The sequence below is a fragment of the Archocentrus centrarchus genome, unplaced genomic scaffold (genome assembly GCF_007364275.1).
Source record: "Archocentrus centrarchus isolate MPI-CPG fArcCen1 unplaced genomic scaffold, fArcCen1 scaffold_57_ctg1, whole genome shotgun sequence".
NCBI classification, from domain to species: domain Eukaryota; kingdom Metazoa; phylum Chordata; class Actinopteri; order Cichliformes; family Cichlidae; genus Archocentrus; species Archocentrus centrarchus.
In genome coordinates, this window is record NW_022060278.1 from 1,655,467 (window position 1) to 1,664,524 (window position 9,058).

Consider the following 9,058-nt stretch of genomic DNA (forward strand, 5'->3'; position numbering starts at 1 on the left):
AGAGGAAGGAAACAACTATGATCCACAAAATATGTCACCTGACTTGAACAACTCATTAGCATATCATAGAGAAATGTAGGAACACAACACACAAGAAAGAAGCTTATATGTTTGCAGTGGACAGGAAATGTAAACACGTCACCAACTGCTGCGGTCAAAGCTACAGGAGCTGTTTGAGGGTGTAAAAGGAAGGAAGCACAGAGAGGCTGCAGCCAGAAGAAGAAGTCTGAGACAAACTCTGATCTTGTCTGTATTAAATGCAGCTTCTTTTTCCTGCTTCTACTTCTCGTAGCTGCTGCTTCACTCTTTCTCTTTACAGGAAGTTGTAGAAGTTTTCAGACGTGTCGCTGCTGGATGTGAGGATGGGACCCACTTTGCTCTGTGAGCTGGGCCTATTCTGTGAGTACATCACTGACTTCTATAGTTTGATTCATACTGACTGATAAACATGTTTCAGTGAGAAGAACAGAGTATCAGTCATTTGGAGCATTTCAGTTCATTTGAACAGAGGACTCTCATGTTTGTTCAACATGGTTGTTTGTAGCCTGGATTAGATTTTAGTGCACTGACTCAGATTAGAGTGGAGCTGCTTTAGTTTATCTAAGAAAGGTTTGTTTCTTCATCTGTGATCATTTGATGCATTTTACATCTTAATCTAAAATGCAGCCAATCACAGCAGCCACTGCTAAAAGCCCAAGTGTTTTATTTCTGCCATATTTGAGTGTGTCTTTAGTTTGATGATGTCTGAAGTTTCTGCCTTTATTGTAGTGCTCTGTACGCTCCTCTGCACTGGACACGCTCAAGGTGACTGAACACTTTCACTTTTTCATTTCTTTCTTTTAATTAGCATAAAGATTAATTTCAAACCACAATCTTAAGCACTGTTTGTTTCTGTTTGTTTTTACTTATTTCTCAATAAATTCCTCATTTTATTAACATACAGTATAAACACAGATGTTTCCTCCTATAGTGCATAATAGTGTGTTAGATTGTTAATGGTGTGTTTGTGTTGGATTCTAGATGCTGTGTTAACTATTGAACCCAACTGCTGCAGTTTTTTCATTGGAGAGTTTGTTACCTTCATGTGTGACATGAATAAAGGAGCAGACACTGACTGGGAATACAAACTCAACAAGGATGGTCGAGAATATGTCCCCTACAACACAAACAAAGACTACAGATTACAAATTACATCTACAGGTTACAGTGGGAAATATCAGTGTTCTGGTCGCAGGAAGAGCTCACGTGATACAAAGCGCAGTAACACTGTCTCTGTAACTGTATCAGGTAAGTCCTCAGTGACCAATAGCATAAATTTATGATCTCTGTTCAAATACTCACCTCAATGATAAAATACATTTAATTATTGTTGTCATGGAAACTTTTTTCTGATGCTGTGAAACTTAACAGGACGTCTGTATTTTACCTGTTACTTTGCTCACAGTGTACACAGCACTAAAATACTCACAGACTCTGATCATCATTACTACATGTGTGTGTTTTAATGTAAAACAACAACTGTGGATACAATTAAATTAAAAAAGGAAAATAAGAAACATCAAAGTTTCATAAAAGGTGACTGATGTTTCTGTTATCCACACAGAGCCCTCTTAACCCACTATTGTGTGTCCTTCAGTGAACTGTATTAGTTTACATTCAGTGTGACTTCTTCAGGTCAGTGAATGGACAAACAGTTAAAACTGGGTTTATTTACAGATCTACAACCTGAGTTACTGTAGTTCTGTCACCATGTTGAGATAGAAATTAAAATGATCTCAAACTGCAGAGAAAAAACAAACAAAAAGCAAACAAATGTTTAGATTTGCTGTAAATGGGAAGCTGCATAACATTAAAACATACTTTAAATGTTAACTTTTTGTCTGATTTTTGGCTTCATAGTTAATCCTGCTTTTTAACTTTTGTATGTTTTTGGCTTTATAATAAATCCTGTTTGCATATCTTTTCCTTCTCTTCCATAACAGCATATAAACCCAGGGCCACACTGACTGCAGGAACAACAATCATACCAGTAGGGGGCAGTGTGACACTGACCTGCTCTGTGGGGAGATCTGCTGAGTGGAAATATGAGTGGTTCAGACGCACCCAAAGAACCACTGAGGTTCAAATCAGAAGAGATGATCAACCAAACAGAGTTATCAGAGTATCTCAAGGAGGAATCTACAGATGCAGAGGAGGAAGAGGAAACCCAGTTTACTACACTGATATAAGTGATGAAGTCAGCATTGAGATAACCTGTGAGTTCAGTAATTTAGTTTGAAACATTCACTCATGATTAGCAAACATACAATGTTAAGTTTTCTCTGTTGATTTCATGTTTCTGTTTGTATCTCAACTGTTAACATCTGTAAACAGTTTCCAATAAAGTTGCTGTAAAACAACAACAACACAACTGGCCTCAGATATTCAGCGGTGAGACGATCACTCTGACATGTGAGGTGGAGGAAGGAGGTGAACCCACTGAGTGGGAGTATGGATGGAGAGGACCCAGGAAAACCACACAGTGGACACAGAGTATTTACTGGACATTCAGAGTTTTTGAGTCCAGCAGTGGAGACTACATGTGTAAGAGTCGACGCAGAGATGACTCATATTCTTCAACAGAGTGGAGTGAAGCCTTCACACTGTCAGTAACAAGTAAGTCATGTTTGTTGTGTGATCAACATTTTACAAATGTCACAATGGTACAAACACATTATTAGTCAGAGAGCTGCAGCTGATAGCAGCTCATTGTAGTTTTTCAATTTGTTAAAGGGGAAATGTGCAAAATCCAGTTTTTTAGCTGTTAAATAATTTTTTTGTGTACTTTGAGTGTGTAGGAGTGCAGAAAATTTGAATCTATTCTTTCCCGGTGCTGCATAGATATCTTTATATTCTTTTGGGGTCAGATTTTTCACTCTGCTCAGTTTTCCCTGTTACGTTTTCTTTCCTCTTACGTCACATTATTTGCTCTGGAGCTGCTAAACAAGGTCATGGACTTCCAGCTAACCAATTTTGTGAATCCGACATTTTTTTCTTGCAGCGATTTTGTAGTCTCACTCACACACACACACACACACACACACACACACACACACACACACACACACACACACACACACAGACACACACACACAGACACACACACACTACATGCTATATAATGTTTTGTGAGGGTGTTCAGGATCGAGTTCTTCATCTTGGTGTGTTGAATACTGAAGTGTGCACTTTTTTGTGCTACAGTGTGTTGGGCAGTTCATATTTGGTTGATAATGTGCATCAGTTTCAATCTGCAAATAATTAAATTCATTCTTAATGGCAGCTAGAAGTTAAAAACTGAGACTTCCTACTTTAAGAGTGTCTCTGCTCGTATTTAAGATCCATGTTGATGTTTTCTGATCAGCTGCTCTGCATCTCATCCTGCTGTTGATAAGATAAAATAGTTTCTATTAGACCCACATTTGGGAAAGTCACATCATTGGTATTTTGTGAAGCATACTGCATGTGAGCCTTTGTGTTTTTGATCAGTCCTTAGGTGCTTTCAGCTGTTCACCTGTGACATCTGACAGGTAGGGTGTGAATGTCAAAACCAATGTTGGACCCAAAATGCAGTGCACAGGAGGCAGACTTGACTAAGAGGTTCCTTTAATGAGGATTATTAATATAGCTAAACAACAAACACAGGAAAACTCAGGGCTTAAATACAAACAAGGGTGACAACAGGATCAGGAACAGGTGGAGACACAGCTGGGAATATTTAAGCAATACAAGACAGAAGGAAACTGAACGTGAAGCACACAAAACATGAGACTAGCAAAGTAAAACAGGAACCAAGCAGCCATAGAAACAGATGTGGACGTGACATAAGACAGAGAGACAGAATCCAGACACATGGACTCACAAAACATAAGTGACACGATACCAGAGACACAACAGAGAGAGACGAGACTAGAACTCAACCAGACATGGAAATACAAGAGAGACAGGAATACAGAGATTAAGGGAACATAACATAACTGAGCAGAACCAGATAAGAACCCTGAAATATTAACATAAAGAATAAAAACCAGGAATCATAACAAGATAACTCAAAACTCTGGGTCCAAGACGCAGCGACCATGACAGTGAAAGGTATTTGTAGTAGAAAGTTGTAGCTGCTGCATTCATGTGATTGTGTGTTGGTGTGTTAGTATGGTATTCTAGCTGATGTCAAGAAATGCAGTGATTGGTGTTTCAGTTCAAACTCAATCTGATGCGTCTTTGTCAAAACAAAAGCAACCGCAGGTCAAACTGACAGCCTGTCTGCTTCAAATAAAACTAAATAAAAGGATTCTGATTAAGTTTGTCAGCATAATGTTTATAACCTGGAATATAAAGTCTGAAGATCTCATTTTTATAACTTTCAAACTCAGCCTGTGAAATGTGCTGTTAACTCATTTATTTCGTTTTCTTTTTGATCTCCTGCCAACAAGTGCGTACTTTATGTTTAGGTAACTTTGATTTCACACTACATTTAATGTTTCCTCTGACCTTTCTACACCCACCACACACCCTGACCTCCTCACTGCAGCTCTCATACAGTACACAGAAAATAAAAAAAAACTGTAGTATTTTCTGGACTTTAAGAAAGGCTTGAAGCTGATTTCTTTTCCTCTAAAAATCCTATTTGGGATCAGGGGTCGATCCAGGAATGTCCTCAAACAGAAACAACATCACTCTCCGTGCTGAATGCCTCACTGCCTACACCTTCACTTCTTTGTATTCAAGGCTGCTTCAAAGTTATGGTTGTTACAAAAAGACAGTCAATTATATAATAACAAACTAATCATTCATAAATGACATTAAATTATGCACTGGCTTATTCAAAATGAAACACTGAAAGAAAAAGTAGAAACAGCTCGTTCTAACAAACCTGTTCTTGACTAAAGGGTAAAAATCTTATTAGGACAGACAAAAGAAAGTGAGCTCATTCAAACTGTCATGGCCGGGGAGGAAACAGGCGAGGAATGGCTGACACGAAGGACTCCAGAAGTCAGCGTACTTAAAAGGGATTTATTGAAGCAGGGGAAAAACAAAAATACAAAAACCTTGGAAGGGAGGCACAGGGAGACGAAGGGCAGGCGCAGGGAACACAGGAACACACGGACACACAACGTCAACGACGCGACAGAGAACAAATGAAAACAGAGGGCTTAAATACACAATGGGTAATCAGGCAAGAGGAAACAGCAGGGAACAACAGGTGAGGCAAATGAAACTAATTACACAGGGGAAGCAAAGCTAAACACAAAGCACAAGGAAATCACATTGGCAAAATAAAACAGGAAGTGATAAACCAAGGAACACGCAGACAAGTCACAACACTGGGAACATGACAAACATACAGGGAGGACAAACTCAGGAAATAAACTATTAACACAAAACGCTGGGCCAACGGCCCAGGACATGACACAAACTAGGATCACAAGGACACCAGCATGCATTACATGAACTATTAAAAGCCTAAAATGAACAATAACATTGACAAAAGATAAGAAAATGTCAAAAACAAAATAGAAATGAGATCTAATAGAGAGCCTTTGGATGCAGGTGGGAGACTGTTAGGCTGACAGGATCTTCACTGAGTAACAACATTTAGTGTTTCTGTGGTTGTGAACACAGAATAAGAAGTGTAATGTAAACACATGCAGGATGGAGGAAATTGTAGAACTAATAGCAAATGGTGCCAAACATCCTACTGTGCTTTGAAATTACCTGCCACTTTACTTTTATTATATTAATATTTTCTTATTACTGAGCTGGTATCTATATGCTGACATTGGAAGCAACGCCAGGCTGCAGGACATGAAAAACTAATCAATTCATCAATAACGTGCATTAACCTGCCCATCAGATTGGGGGTGTGGTGGTTAGCACTGTTGCCTCACAGCTAGAAAGGTTGGCTTTGAATCCACCTCGGCCCTTCTGTGGAGTTTGTCCACAGTCCAAAGACATGCAGTTACTGGAGTTAGGTTAACTGGTGATTCTAAATTACCCAAAGGTGTGAATGTGAGTGTGAGTGGTGCATCATTAACTAAACACTGAGATAAAATCTTTATTGACAGATGAACCCCGTCCTGTCCTCACTGTGTCTCCATCATGGCTGAGTCCTGGAGCCTCAGTAACTCTGAACTGTGAGGTTGAACATCCGTCTGCAGGATGGAGCTTCTACTGGTATAAAGCTGTTCCTGATCTATCAGAGAAATCCTACAGTTATGAGCTGCTACCTGATGGCAGTGGGACTGCACAGGACTCCTACATCATTGATGGACAGACACACACAGCAGGATATGTGTGTAGAGCTGGAAGAGGAGACCCAGAGTATCACACTGATCACAGTGAACCAAAGTTTGTCTGGTCTGCAGGTGAGGGTTTATTTTTTTTTCTTTCATTATCACTATCCCTCTATTTTCTACAACTAAAATGACAGATAGATCCCACATTGGCAGATAATTGGCATACTTTTATGTTTCCTAATTGGATATTTATTTAGTACTTCTCCACCATGAAGACATTAAAAGAGGACAGACTACACATACACACAACAATGTAGAACACAAGTCTGAGATTTCCAAAGGGGGGAGAAAAGCAGTCACTACTCATATAATGAGGGAGTAAAATGTGGAGAACATTTGGACAAGTAGAGGAGAGAAACAGACTGATATTCACTGAAAACCACCAAAGAAACAAACATCAACCCATCCATCAATTTTCCTCACTGCTTATTTAATTCAGGCTCACTGGCAAAATGGAGCCCAATGATGCATGCATTGCTGCATTTTACTCCTCCTTACATGTTGTTTCCAGATGTTCATTCAGCAGCGTCTCTCACAGTGAGTCCTGACAGAGTGCAACACTTCACCTCTGACTCTGTCTCACTGACCTGTGAGGGAAACTCTGCTGAGTGGAGAGTGAAGAAGTTCACTGAGGACGGCCGACTGAACTCTGACTGTAGGACAATGACTGGATCCACATGTAACATCAACACATCACAGTCAGGTACTGCAGTGTACTGGTGTGAGTCTGGATCAGGAGAGCTCAGCAATGCAGTCACATCACTGTAGGAGGTAGGCTATATTACAACAACAGTTGTGGTGTTAAATAACTTTATTATTTTATATAGTATTAAATAGATTTACTTTGTCTGGCACCGAGTTTGTCTGATCTGACAGGAAATTTTGTCACTTCAGGTTTCAGATGTGAAAGCGGTTCATTTATCGTACCGTTCATCATCGGGCTTGTTTGTGGAATTATTATTTTGCTTCTGCTGCAGCTGATGTGTTGCTACAGAAGGATAAAGGGTGAGACCTTTTCTGATTCTCACTTGTGACAGTTTAAAACAAAGTCACTACAAACCAGTGTAATAATATTTTTCTCTTTTACAGATTCTTGTTTTAACAGGTTGGTACAACAGTTTACTTTCATTTTAAACACGACACCACAGTATAAGTGTTCCTTGTTAATTTACAGTGTTTGCAACATGTCTAAGGTTCACTCAACCTCTGAACATCAATCAAACTGCACAACAAACAGCCAACCAGAGTGAAACTCAAGTTTACTCCTCTCTTCTTCATGGTCAGAAATTATCTCTCTTGCTCTCTCTGTTTTTTTTTAAACCTTTTCATCACTAAGTTTGTAGAGTATAATAGTTTTCTGATCTCTTATTTTCTTGGTCCTGTAGGTGATACTTCAGTCTATGAATCGGTCAGAGTCTCTGGAAACACCGGAAGTGGGTAAAGTATAAACTCTGAAAGCAATGCAAAGATTACATCTGGCTGATCAAACTTCATGTCATGTCATCATTTCAGGTGGATCTGCAGATAAATACAGTAATGTCACATCTACTCTTCAGACTGAAGGTTTTGATAAAAGGAGTGAGTGCAGAAAATATTTTAAAAAATCATGATTTGTTTTTGGCATTGTGTCATAACAAAGATAATAAACATACTATCATCTTAACAGGGAGACATGACAACACAGAGGAGAGCTCTGACTACAATAATGTGAATCTTGAATCAGCCTCAGGTACAAATGTTAACACTATCAACACTGAATCATTAGTAATCAAATTACATTTAAAGCAATATGTATCATACACTATATTACCAAAAGTATTCACTCAGCCATACAAATCATTGAATTCAGGTGTTCCAATCACTTCCATGACCACAGATGTATAAACCAAGCACCTAGGCATGCAGACGGCTTCTACAAACATTAGTGAAAGTATGGCTCAGCTCAATGGGAGCTCAGTGAATTCCAGCGCGGTGCTGTGATAGGATCCCACCTGTGCAACAAGTCCAGTCATGAAATTTCCTCACTACTAAATATTCCACAGTCAGCTGTTAATTATATTATAACTGGAAGTGATTGGCAATGACAGTAAGTCAGCCCTGAAGTGGTAGGCCACATAAAATGACAGAGCGGGGTCAGTGGATGCTGAGGTGCAAAGTGTGCAGAGGTCACTAACTTTCTGCAGGATCAGTCGCTACAGACCTCCAAACTTCATGTGGTGTTCAGATTAGCTCAAGAACAGCACATAGAAAGCTTCATGGAATGGGTTTCTATGGCCAAGCAGCTGCATCCAAGCCTTACATCAGCAAGCACAATGCTGTGTCTGCGTGGGTTTCCTCCCACAGTCCAAAGACCTGCAGTTACTCTAAACTGCCCATAGGTGTGAATGTGAGTGTGAATGGTCGTCTGTTGTACCCTGCCTCTCACCCTGTCAGCTGGGATAGCCCCCCTGACAGGGTGAGAGGATAGCCCCCCAGTGACCCTGAACAGGATAAGTGGAAGAGGATGGATGGATTAAGAATGTGATTTTACTCAAGTTCATATGCAAGTGAATATTTTTGGCAATATAGTGAATGATTTACTTTTGTTCCATTCAATGCTTTACTATTTTAGCCTTATAATAAAAAAAAACAGGCCTTTCAAATACGCATGTGTCTAAAATCTGGAAAATTCTTGATAAAAAATGGTGTGTGATAATATTCATAAAAAATCATTTCAAAGGTCACAG

General features: G+C 39.4%; 1 long non-coding RNA gene across 1 annotated transcript; it reads left to right on the forward strand.

The window, feature by feature from the left end:
* The first annotated feature begins 306 nt into the window (after positions 1-306).
* Positions 307-1,083, forward strand: LOC115777593 (uncharacterized). Its single transcript, XR_004019660.1, has 3 exons — positions 307-399; positions 769-804; positions 1,021-1,083. It is a non-coding gene; the product is annotated as an uncharacterized LOC115777593 (long non-coding RNA).
* Positions 1,084-9,058: the final 7,975 nt, after the last annotated feature.